Source organism: Natator depressus, chromosome 1, assembly GCF_965152275.1.
Source record: "Natator depressus isolate rNatDep1 chromosome 1, rNatDep2.hap1, whole genome shotgun sequence".
Taxonomy (NCBI): Eukaryota; Metazoa; Chordata; order Testudines; family Cheloniidae; genus Natator; species Natator depressus.
In genome coordinates this window covers 108,392,510-108,407,282 of record NC_134234.1, presented here as the reverse complement: position 1 = coordinate 108,407,282, position 14,773 = coordinate 108,392,510, and the positions used below count along the sequence as shown (strand labels likewise).

Sequence of the window (14,773 nt, the reverse complement as noted above, 5' to 3'; positions counted from 1 at the left end):
ATTGTGGCTTTCCTTCATCCTGTCTTCATCTTCATAGGGTTCAAATCAAGCTTTTAGCAGGAGTTTACAGGGGAAATCTTCAGATCCCTGGGGCTTCTTCCCCATAGCTACTGGCAACAGCTGCTGCTGAGGGCACAGGGGGGTAACTCAGGATCTGTCATCCTTGTCACAGTGTGGCCCTGTCACAGGACCCCAAGAAACCCACACAGGACATTAAGTCCAATAGCCTCTCCTTCCTACTCCATGCAGGGAACAGCAACAAAAGCCAGACACAGGAGTCAAGCCTCCTTATATCACAATTACCTCAACCCAGAAGGCAGAATTCTTCATTGCATCTGATTTCATGTTACAATGTTGTAAAAATGGTATAACATGGTAGAGAATCACATCCTGAAACTTGGACTCTGGATTCTCCCCACCCCCCATTTGATCTGTTACCATTGGGTTTTGGTTCCCACTCATCTCACCCCTCTCCTACCTCTGCAACCTTTCAGCTGCCCCGCCTCACTTTCTCTTCCCATCACTCCCCTCTCCCTTTTCCCCTGTCATAAATATAAAGGGAAGGGTAAACCCCTTTAAAATCTCTCCTGGCCAGAGAAAAAATCCTGTCACCTGTAAAGGGTTAAGAAGCTACGATAACCTCGCTGGCACCTGACCAAAATGACCAATGAGGAGACAAGATACTTTCAAAAGCTGGGGGGAGGGAAAACAAAGGGTCTGTCTGTGTGATGCTTTTGCCGGGGACAGAACAGGAATGGAGTCTTAGAATTTAGTAAGTAATCTAGCTAGATATGTGTTAGATTCTGATTTCTTTAAACGGCTGAGAAATTAAGTTGTGCTGAATAGAATGGATATTCCTGTCTGTGTGTCTGTAAGGTATTTACCATCCTGATTTTACAGAGGTGATTCTTTTTATTGTTACTTCTTTTTTACTGTTACTTCTATTAAAATTCTTCTTTTCAAGAACTGAATGCTTTTTTTCATTGTTCTTAAGATCCAAGGGTTTGGGTCTGTGGTCACCTATACAAATTGGTGATGATTTTTATCAAACCTTCCCCAAGAAGTGGAGTGCAAGAGTTGGGAGGATTTTGGGGGGAAAGATGTTTCCAAACAACGCTTTCCTAATAAAATAAACCCAGATAAACGTTTGGTGGTGGCAGTGGAAGTCCAAGGGCAAAGGGTAAAATAGTTTGTACCTTGGGGAAGTTTTAGCCTAAGCTGGTAAAAGTAAGCTTAGGAGGTTTTCATGCAGGTCCCCACATCTGTACCCTAGAGTTCAGAGTGGGGAAGGAACCTTGACATCCCCTTTCTAGCTTCCCCTTGTGCAGTTACTCTCTCCTTTTACCTTCTCCCCTATCGTACTCCAACCTTCCCTTCCTCCTGCCCACCTCAACCCTGAGTGTCCCAACAACTCCCCTCCCCGTGCCTCCAAAATAACAAATCAAGCCATGGAACTAAGATGTCTGTCAGTCATTACCTTGACCATTTAGCTTGTGTCTTGCATCGCTTTCCATTTTGAGACTTGGACTACAATACAAATAAGGTCCATATGAAATAATTAGAACTGGTCAAAAATGGCAAAAATTGGTAAAAATGTCATAGGATTTTTTTGAAATGTTTTTATTGTTTTGAAAAATGCCAACATCTTGCATACTTTTGTCCATTATAGAAAAGTGTCAACAAGTTCTATAGTCAGTCAACCCCCACCCCCCACATTTTTCATTAAAAGTTTTGAGGGAATTTTAATCAAAATTGGACATTTTTGACAAAAAATGATTGAAAACTCACAATTCAGGAACTTTTGACCAGGTGTAACAATAAACATATACAATGTTGGACATGCAGGCATCTCTGTGCTCTTTACAAAGAATTAATTTTGCCTCAAAACCACCCTATGAGGTAGAGGCCCATTATTACCCCCATTATATGGACAGGAATCTTTAGTATAGAAATCCATGAGTCTTACAAGTGACTATTGATTTTGGGGGCCCAGTCTGAGCCTTTTTATAGAGCCTTGATTATCAGAAGGTAGGTGCTCAGCGCTTTCTGAAAATTAAGCCCTTTTAAGCTGTCTCATTTGGGCACCCAAAATCAATAGTCACCTTCGAAAATCTTGGCCCAAGGGAAACACTCAGGTCACGCAGGCAGTATGTGTTAGAGCTCAGAATAAAATCCAGGTCTTCTGACAATGTCCAGGTCTTGTGACAATGTGCCTTAAGCAAAATAATATCATTCCTTATTGCAGCTGCCCACATCATGAAAACCATCACCATAAATACACCTTGGTAGAGGTCTCAGTTAGGAAGCCAACTGTTCAGCAGATATGAGGAGGGAACAATTTTCGTCACCCCCCTGCCCTTTTTGCAGATGGATGCTGAAGTGCAAAGGAAGCAGAGTGGGGAATTTCCTTGCTACTCCTCATGCTGTACTTGTTCTGAAGAAGACTTCAGTTTTCAGGGAAGTATAGGTGCTGAACAGACAAGCACTAACTGCACTTTGAAAATGGGGGGCAGAGAGGAATTAAATGTACGTTATACAATTGATCGATTATAATGTCTCTGCCATTGGAAATGGTTTGTCAGAGTCTTTCTGGAGAGTGGATGAGGGAGTGTGTGTGTGTAGGGACACACGTGATCTAAGACAAGATTAGCAAAGCGCACGTGGTTATACTGACTGATTAAACTATCCTCTCTAAAATGGTATGGAAAAGATAACAATTACGTAATCCACAGACAAAAAACAAAACTGTGTGTGGGCCAGAGCTCTCTGAAAAACAGGATACATTTTCACAATAATTTTCATGGAAATGTCTTTTGTTGTTGTTGTTGTTGTGAAAACTTGAAAATTTCCAACCATCTCTAGTGTCGGTGTGTGCATCTGCAAGGTGGAGGCAGTGCTTAATTTGTGCCAGGGCTGAGCCCTGGCACCTCTAGGCTTGGCAGTTCCTAGCCCTGGCACCTCTAGGCTTGACAGTTCCTAGCCCCGGCACCTCTAGGCATGGCAGTTCCTAGCCCCGGCACCTCTAGGCTTGGCAGTTCCTAGCCCCAGCACCTCTAGGCTTGGCAGTTCCTAGCCCCGGCACCTCTAGGCATGGCAGTTCCTAGCCCCGGCACCTCTAGGCATGGCAGTTCCTAGCCCCGGCACCTCTAGGCTTGGCAGTTCCTAGCCCTGGCACCTCTAGGCTTGGCAGTTCCTAGCCCCGGCACCTCTAGGCGTGGCAGTTCCTAGCCTAGGCTTGCTGCATCAGTTATGAAAGTAAAAAAATTTCTTGCTCCCCGGCACCTATTTGCTTGAGTTCCAGCACCTCTTTCATTACAAATGAAGCACTGGGTGGAGGTACATGTTCGCATTTTCTGTTGTGGATCCCCAAAATCTGAGATCATCCTCTTTCATTGGTAAGTGACCCCACAGACTGTCCTACCAGACTGCTATTATGTCATTTCATCTGCCAGGGAACTGCACTAAGAGTCAGATCCCTTACGCTTGGTGAGCAGGACATTACTCTGTAAGCAGTCTCATATAAATCAATTGGACTATTCAGGGAGTCAAGTACTATTTAATGCGATTAAAAATATGTCTACACTGCACGCTCCTTTCCACAGTGTGGAGAGTACACACACTGCACACCCACCTACCACAGGTAGAACAGCATCGTAGACGGTGAGGCACTGCTTAGGGGGGTAAAGACACACCTGAACCCTGTGGGTATGAAGCCTACACAGCTCTCTAGATGTCCAAGCAGAGCCTCTCCTGTCTACACTATTTTTAGCAGTGTAGAGTCCTGCAGCCCACTGCTGGAGTCTTTCCCTCCCACAGGGAAAGGCTCCAGCAGCAGGGAAAGTCTGGCAGAGGAGGCAGCAGGGAAAAGCTCTGGTATGGCAGCTCCCTGCTCCTGGACCTTTCCCAGCTGCCGTGAGCTGCGGTAGCCTTTCCTTGCAACAGGTAAAGACTCTGACAGAGGGGAAAGGCTCCAGCTGCTCCCCATTGCTGAGCCTTTCACTTACACGTGTTGCTACATACTGAAGTGTGGATGCAGCCTCCTCTTTCCTGCGCTGAGTAGCTATACCTACCCTAAATATGGGGAACAAGAGGTGCGCAGTATAGACACAGCCTTAGAGTGGCAAATTCAGGCCTTACGTTTGCATGAGAAAGATTCTGATTCCTGGCTATTTTAAAAAAAACAATAGCCTGGAATTCTATCATATCACATTACAGCCAAATTTCATTTTCATAAACCAAAGCTATTTTGTAATCCATAAGTAGCCAAAAGCATTTTGGGGTTTTAGCTGCAGAATTTCATCGCTATTAATGGGAACTGGTTGGCTAAAATCCTATTTGGTCCTCAGCTTCGTGGTGGCAACTCCTCATGGATTTCAATGGGAGTTACACCTAGTGACTAAAGTAAATTGAAAGAGGAAGGGGAGTTCTCAAATCTCCAGCCAAGATTGGGGGGATGGAGGGGTAGAGCTGGGAGGGGAGCTCTGCTTACCCAAGACAGGGAGAGGAGAGGGAGGGCTCCTCTTATTCTTATTGGTTATGCTCCTGGAAGTGGGGGCAGAATTGGGCCCTACAAGTTTATCCCTAAGGGCTGGATCTTGCATTTTTTGTCACCCAAGTCTCCTGTTGAACTCAGAGGCAGTTTGGCTCATAAGTAGGGCCCTACAAAATTCATGGTCCATTTAGGTCAATTTCACTGTCCTAGGATTTTTAAAATTGCAAATTTCATGATGTCAGCTATTTAAATCTGAAATTTCGGGAGTCCTGACCCTAAAAGGAGTTGCAGTGGGTAGGGAGGGGGTCACAAGGTTATTGTAGGGGGGGATGCGGTACTGCTACCCTTACTTCTGCGCTGTTGCTGGCAGTGACACTGCCTTCAGAGCTGGGCAGCTGGAGAGCGGTGGCTGTTGGCCAGGAGCCCAGCTCTGAAGGCAGAGCTGTCGCCAGGAGCAGCGCAGAAGTAAGGACGGCATGGTGTGGTATTGCCACCTTTACTTCTGCGCTGCTGATCACAGAGCTGGGCCCTCAGTCAGCAGCCGCCATTCTCTGGCTTCCCAGCTGTGAAGGCAGCAGCACGGAAATAAGGGTGGCATGGTATGGTATTGACACCCTTACTTCTGCACTGCTGCTGCTGGTGGGGTGCTGCCTTCAGAGCTGGGCGTCTGGCTAACAGCCACCGCTCTTGGGCCTCCCAGATCTGAAGGCAACGCAGAAGTAAGGGTGGCAATAGTGCGACCCCCCTTAAATAACCTTGCAACCCCCCTGAAACTACTTTTTGGGTCAGAACCCACAATTTGAGGAATGATGGTCTCCCCCGTGAAATCTGTGTAGTATAGGGTAAAAGAACACAAAAGACCAGATTTCATGGGGGAAGACCAGATTTCGTGACCCGTGATGCTTTTTTAATAGCCGTGAATTTGGTAGGGCCCTACGTATAAGCAATGCAGGACCAGGCCCTAATGCGCAAATATCAATTTCAAAGGATACAAGGCAGATGGAAAAAAATCCAATTATTTTTGGTGAGAAATTTTGAAAACCCCCCTCAAAACACTTCCCCCAAAGTTTTGGTTCCCAAAATGTACCTAGAAAAAAATTGAAAATTTTAATTTGTCTTTTGGCCAAAAAGCCTTTTTCCCACTGAAAACAGGAAATTCTTTTTCCCAAAATGGGCAACTAGACTGTGGAACTCATTGCTACAGGAAGTCACTGAGGCCACAAATTTAGCGACATTCGAAAAAGGGCACAAATATTTCTGTGGATGTCAAAAATATCTAGAACTATAACTAATGATAACAGAAAAAAATTGGAAGGGATATTGAATCTCCTGCTTCAGGGTTTAAACTAATTTCTTAACTATGAAGAGATCAGCATGAGATCTGATGTGGGGGAGCAGACTATTTCACATCTGCCTGCAGTAGGGTTCTTACAGCTGCCTCTGAAGCATCTGGACCGGGCCATTCTCAGAGACAGGGTACTGGACTAAATGGACCTTGGATCTGATCCAGGCTGGCAATTTCCATATTCCTAAAATGTTTTGACAAAAGAATTTCAACCAGCTCTAATGGGGGTTAGGGGAAAGGACTCATCCAGTCTCCTCTTGAAACTTTACATATCCTGTTTTCTCCCCTTACACATGCAGGACTCACAATGCACATACCCTCCTTCTATGAGGAGGGCTTGAGCAGTTCCCTCTGGAGCTCACCAACGCTTGTCCCTCCATTTGACCAGAAGGATTCATTAGAAAATAACTCATGGTGTTCTGTCCCCTAGTGGCTAAGCAAGCACCGAGCGTGCATCGCCAATTTCCTAATTTAATAACTGATATTTAAATGTGACCAAAATAATTGTTTTAAGAATGGTTACAAACAACACTGGATATCAAATTTCAGCCCATGGAAACTTTTAGATACAAGTTATAAATGTGGTAAAATGTGAGTTATAGGGAATGCTGACACAGCTTTAACTATAGGGTTTTGACTGCGCTGATCATAACCCTCTCACTGTTACAACACAAATACAGGGGGCGCAAAAGATATCAACCTGTTGTCTCTCATTTATTTCTACTGTCAGCTGTTTTGAGCAGCAATTGCCTTTTCATTATAAGTGTGTACAGTTCATAAAACAATGGCACTCAATCCCTGACCAAGACCTTTAGGCACAACTGCAGTACCTACAAATAAGTAAATAAATAAGTTACTACTAATAATAATGTGATAAGCAGCATTACAATAGTGGCAAAAATTCACCTAATTCCAGAGCAGTCCTAGTTATACTAGAAAGCAGTAGGTACGGAATTGTGGTTGTGCTTTTTTGTTTCAATATGTTGTGTATTTATGCAGAGAATGGGACTAAAATTGTTTGGGTAGCTATTGTTTACATGAAATGTAATAGTCTGAAAACTGGCTGGGAGAAAACCTAGATTTTCTATCTGTGTATATACATACATACACCTACGCTCTGAATAGGAAGTGCCATGACTGGATCAGAACCGGAAGCAATGAAAAGCAAGCTATGCACTAATTTATCAAGCTACAGTGCTTTCTGTTTGACTGACATTATTCTGTGTTACAGGAAGTCAATGGAGCTATCCCTGTTTGCACCAATTTAGGATCTGGCCTTACATCCACACATTTTAATCCATTCAGAGAGAGATTGCACCAATTCAATTAGGGCCCAATCCCGTGAAGATACTGTGTGCCTCCTGCCAAGTACAGATGTCAACAACAGTTGAGGGTGCTTGCTACTCACCATGTCAGAAGAGGGGCTCAGCAATTTGCAGAATTGGGCCCTTAGTGGGTGCTTTTGCAGGGTGCTCTACTCCAAACTCAGCTTCAGTGTGCAGACTGAAAAAGCAGTTTGAGAGCTACTCCAGAATAAATGGTGCTGAAAACATTTTTTTTTTGGGGGGGGGGGGGGGAGTAGATGGTCTTTGGATTTTACAAGACTAGTGTTAATATGCAACAATTTAGTAGGTTGATGGAACTGGATCCTTCTCTTGATTCAATGAAATGACACAAATCGTGGCTCCATTTTTCTTTGTGGTTACATCAATAATGCCTAGTTTTAGTATCTTCATGTGTGCTGTACAATCTTTATAAAGATCAAGGAGAGTTCATCCTAACATTCCCATCCTAAGACTCTGAAAGCCTTAAGTAAATGATTGCCACTCCTGTTTAGGGGTGAGAAATGCAAAAGACACACATACAGAAGTTACCAGTAACATTTCCCGTCTGATTACCAAGACTATGATTAACAAATGTTGTCACTGTAGACAGAGAGCAAGATGACATGAAGTCATATGAGATGACACGACCGCAAACATACCTGTAATGGAAGCTTTAAGAAATAGTCTATCTTTTAATAGGAAGTGTAGCTCACATGAATGAAAATGCAATATTCCCTGGGGGTTTTGAATTAAATACAGACCTTAATAATTACTCTAATTACTTCTGTTGTGATTCTACCTTTGAGTCTACATGAAACAAACATATAACAATTAGTTACACTTTCGTTTAATCAACCAATTTTAGGATAACTGGCTATTAGTATTCCTTTTTACAAACCTGCTCTTTTAGAACAGGCCAAAGATAAAATTGTTTGTTGTAATTTAGCACTCGTATGTAACAATTCATTTATTTTTGGCCCAGAGACACAAGTCCTCTGCCTATGCATAGAAGAAATAACCCTCCAGCAGCAGCTTGATAACTCATCTCAAACAGAATCTGGACAAACCGCCTCTGGGAATAAAAATGATACATCATAGTTCAGCTTCTCTTTACTGAGCGTGTCAGTTCAGCCTTGATCCAGCAAGGCACTGAAGCACTGATGTAACCTTAAGCTTATGGGTAGCCCCTCTGCCTTAATGTGGATCACTAGGAAATGAAATGAGGCCACCAGATCATTTTCACGTATAGGCAATTACAGTGAATTTTAAAATACTTCTATTAATAAATAAAATAGTGAAAAACTGTAGCATGTGTCACTTCCCCTTCCTTCTACAAGAAAAAGCCCCAATGCAGAGTAATAGCGGGCTCCTGTCTCTTCTGTTCGTCTCATTTGGTAGGTAGAAAGATGCTACAGACTATCGTGTCTCAAACGCTTGTGTATTTTTCATCTTAAAATTATCTGTGAAATCACCTGTTTTTCTAGAGTGCTTTTTTTTGTCGAGTGACATGCCCACCTATGGTGTTATATAAATAATAATATATTTCTCTATACCTTATGTATCGTATTGGTATTTTATCTTCAGTGTTTGACTTTTCAGTAAAATGGACAGGACACCAGACCGGTGTTTGCCTCTGCCATTGACTTGCTGTGTGACCTTGGCCAACTCACTTTTCTGTGCCTCGGTTTCCCCATCTGTAAAACAGAGAGAATGAACCCCACCTTTGCAAAGCGCTTTGAGAGCTACTATAGAAGTGGGGTGCATTTACTATAGTTGTTACATGCGTGCATACACACAAGGGTAGGTCCTGAGACTGGTCAGCAGCTGTCACCTGCTCATCAGTTAAGGAATCACACAAAACTATGCCAAGCTGCAACTGAACTATTACTAGCTGAAACTAAGTTGACATAGAATATTGGGGTTGGAAGGGACCTCAGGAGGTCATCTAGTCCAACCCCATGCTCAAAGCAGGACAAATCCCCAATTCTTGCCCCAGTTCCCTAAATGGCCTCCTCAAGGATTGAACTCACAACCCTGGGTTTAGCAGGCCAACGCTCAAACCACTGAGCTATTCCTCCACCCAGTACTGGGCTATTCCTTAACTCAATTCATTTTTCCCTGAAGGCCTCCAGTTGGACCCAGCAACACTGTAGCTCCTGGAACTCTTTCTCATTAACTGAAACAAAAATGTACCCATACAAATGTCATATTTAAAATTTCTGTCTGATATTTTCCCAATTGCCGCAAGGTCCCTCCCCCACCCACGGCTATTTCATGTTTTCTAAAAGTTACCTTAGAACTCATCACAATTTGGCAGTGGTAACAAAGCCAATGCCTGCTTCACCTCAGTGCCTGCCAACTGAACAGTAAAAAGCCATGGAAATATTGATACACCATGTTACTCCCCGTTGAGCAATCCTTTAGCTGAAACTAGTAACACAGACATAGTGTCAGGTTTCAGAGTAACAGCCGTGTTAGTCTGTATTCGCAAAAAGAAAAGGAGTACTTGTGGCACCTTAGAGACTAACCAATTTATTTGAGCATAAGCTTTCGTGAGCTACAGCTCACTTCATCGGATGCGTGCTGTGGAAAGTGTAGAAGATCTTTTTATACACACAAAGCATGAAAAAATACCTCCCCCCATCCCACTCTCCTGCTGGTAATAGCTTATCTTAGATAAGCTTATCTTAGATAAGCTATTACCAGCAGGAGAGTGGGGTGGGGGGAGGTATTTTTTCATGCTTTGTGTGTATAAAAAGATCTTCTACACTTTCCACAGCACGCATCCGATGAAGTGAGCTGTAGCTCACGAAAGCTTATGCTCAAATAAATTGGTTAGTCTCTAAGGTGCCACAAGTACTCCTTTTCTTTTTACAGACATAGTGTGATGATCTTGGCCTCTGATAAAATGACGCCACAAAGAATCTAAAACTAAGACCCACGTCTTTGTTACACTCAGATCTGAGAGCAGCACAAATGTCGATACCCAGGGCTTTCCCAGCAATTGTCATGAGTGAAAAGGACTCAATCCTGCTCCCACTGAAGTCAATCACAAAGCTTAAATGGGAGCAAGATCAGATCGAAAGTCTATACTAATGTTAAAACTGGTGGGTCCCCCATAACCTGTTAAGTCAATGACCAGTGATAGTGACGGTTAAACTACCAGATAATAATTCTGAATCCTCATGATAAATGAACTCTAGTCACAAAACCCTTGCTTCCAGTACACTGTATGTGTTGTCAGAATAATACATAACCAAATGGTGTGACATAAATATGACTTAACTGCACTCTGGTTTTTTATCCTTATATGAAACTGCACAGCAGGTCCAGATCTTTTACACAAGGAAACTCATTACATATTTCATGAGCACCCTATCATTATAGATTAGATAGACCTCAGAGAATTTAAATATGAATTAATTTTTTTAGCCTTGGAAAACGGCTACAAAATGCATGTGTATTTCTTTTTAGAAAAATGGAGTTTCATTTTTTTTTAAACAAAATCCTTTTCTGTCCAGGGTGTCTGTCTGTTTGCTCACTCACACGATGCCCCAACCTACCCAAACCTTTTTCATCTACTTGTTTTATCGGCTGAACAAAAGACTCTGTCAAGATCCCTGATTAAACCAGAAGAAAACACACCAAGAAAGTTACATATTATCCACCACCCGGGAAAGCCACTGAGATTGAAAACAATCCTCAAATGTGTACAGTGCTACAACAGTTAAATCTCAAAGCCACTAAGAAATTGCTTGGATGCTATGAGCAAAAAGTGTGGTTCCAGAGTATAATCCTAGCGATACACTATGTTCTTTGCAAAAGGTTGCAAGGCCTTGGCCTAATAAGCATAATCTCATTACACTGCAAATAAAAGTTTCCTATTTATCTCCAGATTTCAAATGAATCTAATAAGGCTTATGATACAGTCACCCAATACCCTAATCATATTTCTGCCTATCTAAAAGCAATCAGTAATTGTGTTATAGCAGAACGTGCTGACAATACCTCTGACACAGAAAGGAGAATGAGAGCCCAGCTGTACTAATTAAATTAAATGCTAGGCTGATGGAATACATTTGCTGAAGCTTGGAGAGTATGGGTGCAGAATTAATAAGCATTACAGCTTAGAGCAGGAGATGATATCATAATGGATGCAAGGTTTTGATGTGGAGAGCCTCATTCAGATTCAATGTACCATAATGTAGGGATGTGACAGCTGCTTAGAGAGGTGCAGAACCTTGAACAAAGTACACAGGAACTTTTTTTCCCCCTTTCCTTTTTTTGTTTGTTGTTGTTGTTACTTGGTTAGGAACAGTATATTTTAAAATTCCCCCAGCTGCTCAAAAACTACTCAATCAGGGCTGCAATTTGTAGTTTATTACAACCTTATTTATTTGCTTTATGATTAATTTCCCTCCTCTAAGATCTGTGCTTTAAATTTGACAACTCTGTACATTAAAAAGGCATGCTTGGGAAATTATCTCTCTCTCTCTCTGTGTGTGTGTATACACACATGATTCTATATACACACAAGATTCTTTCTTTCTTATTTTCAGTGGCAGAATTCCTGAATGACTCCCAGAGGCAGCCCATACCTACAATGCAGGGAGAGGAAAAACAAACAGCACGTCATTTCAGCCAGGAAGGTTTTGGAATGAATAAGAGTCACTTAAAACGATCCAGGTCTGTGTATTTTCCCCCAGCGCAGTGGTCATTGCAGAGCCAAAAAAACCCAAAAAAGCCCCCCACGAGCGAGCCTCTCTCGTCTGACCAGCCCTGCTCATGCCAGCACAAGACAATTTCTTGCTCACAAACGAGGAGCGCTATCTCGCAAGCTGCAGCGCCGAGGCTGCCGTGCCAACTCGGCCAGCCAGGCTCCATTATCCTGAGAATTTTGACAGGATATGAAATGTACTAATCCTGAACTTTCCGGACTGACCCCTAAACTCGTGAACAGACAATGCCTGCCAAGCCCTTCCCCGGCCTCTCTGGGTGTGCGCATGGCCGCTCTCCCTCACACACACGTGCAAAGTGTGCTTGGCGTGGCCCCCTCCTCACTGGGCACATGTTCCGGGAGCAAAAGTGGTCCCCTCCCTCTGACTGAACTCAGAGCTGCCGGAATCAGGTCTGGCAAGTTGACATTTGTTTTAAGCAGCATATTGCCCGAGCAAAGGGCGAAGGTTCGAGCCGCGCCCATTGCCCCCGTCTGGCACCCGGTCCGGTGGGGAAAGCCGGTCAGCTGGCCCACCGAACTCCAAAGCCACTCCTGGAAACCCAGCGCCAATTAAGTTGCTGAAAACAGCAGATCTCCACTGATAAAGCTGACCATTAAATCGCAATTTAACATCCCCAGGCAGCAGTAGCTGCTGACAACCTCTGAAGCTTGTAATCTCATTTAACCCCCTCCTGTCATGAGCAGGCCCACCCCTTTCGCATAATGCAGCCCAAATTAGACCTGACATGGCAACAAGAGAAATAAAAACCTCTTTAGCTTAAAAGTCATGCCACAGTGGGTAACCCTGACCTTCAGCTTCCCCCCCACCCTGCCCAGCTCTCTGCTCCAGGGGCCCCACAGACATTTACGTTTGGAGCGAGAGGGAGGGTTTTTTCACAAGGCAGTGGGATTTCCCTTGGGGCAAATTACAGAGAATTTTCCGAGACAATAGAAGGAAATTTCACCTGAGCTTTATTTAATTTTTTTTTTAAGCCTTTCTTTAGTAATAAAAGATGAACCCTCGGCGCTCTGTTCAAACCGCGTTGGCTCAATACTCCCCTTCGCCTGCGGCGCGCGGTGACTTAGAAGCCCCGGGCCGGCGCTGCTGGAAGACAGCGGCCCCCAGGCTCTGCCTTGGCCGCCTCGCATCCCAAATGAGGTCACGGTGGCTGGTGGCTGAAGCCTTCAAAGCCCCGCTCCCGGAACTGGCATTTGCTGGAGTTCTGGTTTCAGAAGGAATCTGACGGCTTCTAAGGCCCCTTAAATCACCACGACGCGCGGACGCCTACCCAGCAGCAGCTATTCGCTTTGTTGAGGACGGGAGGGGAAAGGCACGGGGGAGAGACACGGCCCGCCTGGCAGAGCTTGGCGGAGCTAACCCGGGCGGGTTCCGTGCAGGACTCGCTCGGTGAAACGACGAAGTCGTCCACGGATGATCTTTCTCAGAATACTAGGTTTCAGAGTAGCAACCGAGGAAGTGAGCTGTAGCTCCCGAAAGCTTATGCTCAAATAAATTGGTTAGTCTCTAAGGTGCCACAAGTCCTCCTTTGCTTTTTTCTCAGAATACTAATACCCCCCCCCCCCATCATCATACCAACAAGCCCCATCCCCCCAGGTGATTGTTTGCAAGCACATTGTTCGCCACTCCATACTTAATCTGTGGCTCTCGCAAGATGCCCTCAGGGGCTTTTGGTTTGTTTGTATTTTGTGTTGTTTTGCCTGCTAAAAGCAAGGGTGCTGTCCCACAGTCAGAGCCAGAAAAGCATCATGGCAAAGTTAAGGGTCACATTACAGCCCTGGGTTTATTTTTCTCTGAGCTCACCGCTCTCCCTCCGCCCGCCGTGCAATGCGAAGATCTGTGTGGGTTAACGAGATCCCAATCAATAACTATTTTTTTGGAAGAAAGACCTGCCCCGATCCCGCACCCCTTGTCCATACACCGCACCCCTTTAGAGAACGAGCTTGTGGCTAATACGCCGTATAAAATACAAAGACACACACCAGCGCGCGGCCGGAGGACCCACCCGAAACTTTTGCCGCTTAGTTTTGCAGGTTGCGCAAGTCTGTAGCCACGCCGCTGATCGGCTCCGGTTTGCACCAGATCATTCTGAATGGCACTCACCGATTCACGCTCCCAGAGGCCTCACCGCGGGAAGGAACTTGCAGCGCTTCTAGAGAGTGGAGCTCTAGAAAAGCAGGCTCACTACCTGGACACATGGCTTTCCCCCATCACCTCCAGATGCCAGATCTCTTGGTGCTGCAGATCAACTCAAAATCTGGAAGCACTCCTTCTCTCTCTCTCTCTCTCTCTCTCTCAATTTTTAAAAAAAGATGTTTGACTCAAGTTAGCTTAAAATGGCTAAGAATAAAAACCGCACAAATGTTTATTTCAACTTCCCAGGGCGGCCGTGTACTGAAGCCCAGGCTGCGGAAGCCTCTGTAGCAATGGAGTGGTTTATTTAATTTGTCAGTATAATAGAAGCCGCTGAATGAGAGACAGAGAATGCAGTGTGGTATAAAAGAAACAAAGGCTAAAAGTACCACTATTTTGATTCCCTTTTTAAAATTACTTCCAAAGTGTGGTATCTATTGTGAAGAATAATGCTGAACAAAGCACAGTGTCTTGGCAATATTCACAGACCTCATTCACAGAGCCAGTTCTGTCTGTACATTCAGAGGTAGAATACACTTATAAATGATGCATTGGAAGGACTATAGTTTCTATTGTATTCCCAGTGTAAACAAAAAGACAGACAGAAGCTGAATGGCATATGGGCAGCGAGGCCACACTTGATTCATCCATTCCAGCAGCATTGTGAAGGTAAAATGTAATGCTTTATAAACTTTAAATCAGGTAAACAAGTTTGTTTGTTTTTCCAGATTAACTCGACAGA

The 14,773-nt window shown here is 44.1% G+C and overlaps 1 long non-coding RNA gene across 1 annotated transcript in view; it reads right to left on the bottom strand.

The window, feature by feature from the left end:
* LOC141993955 (uncharacterized) overlaps positions 1 to 14,493 on the bottom strand; it is a 155,950-nt gene extending 141,457 nt beyond the window's left edge. Inside the window, exon 1 of the long non-coding RNA XR_012640978.1 lies at positions 14,002 to 14,493. This is a non-coding gene — a long non-coding RNA (uncharacterized LOC141993955). The remainder of the gene's footprint in view (positions 1 to 14,001) is intronic.
* Between the last annotated feature and the right edge of the window lie 280 nt (positions 14,494 to 14,773).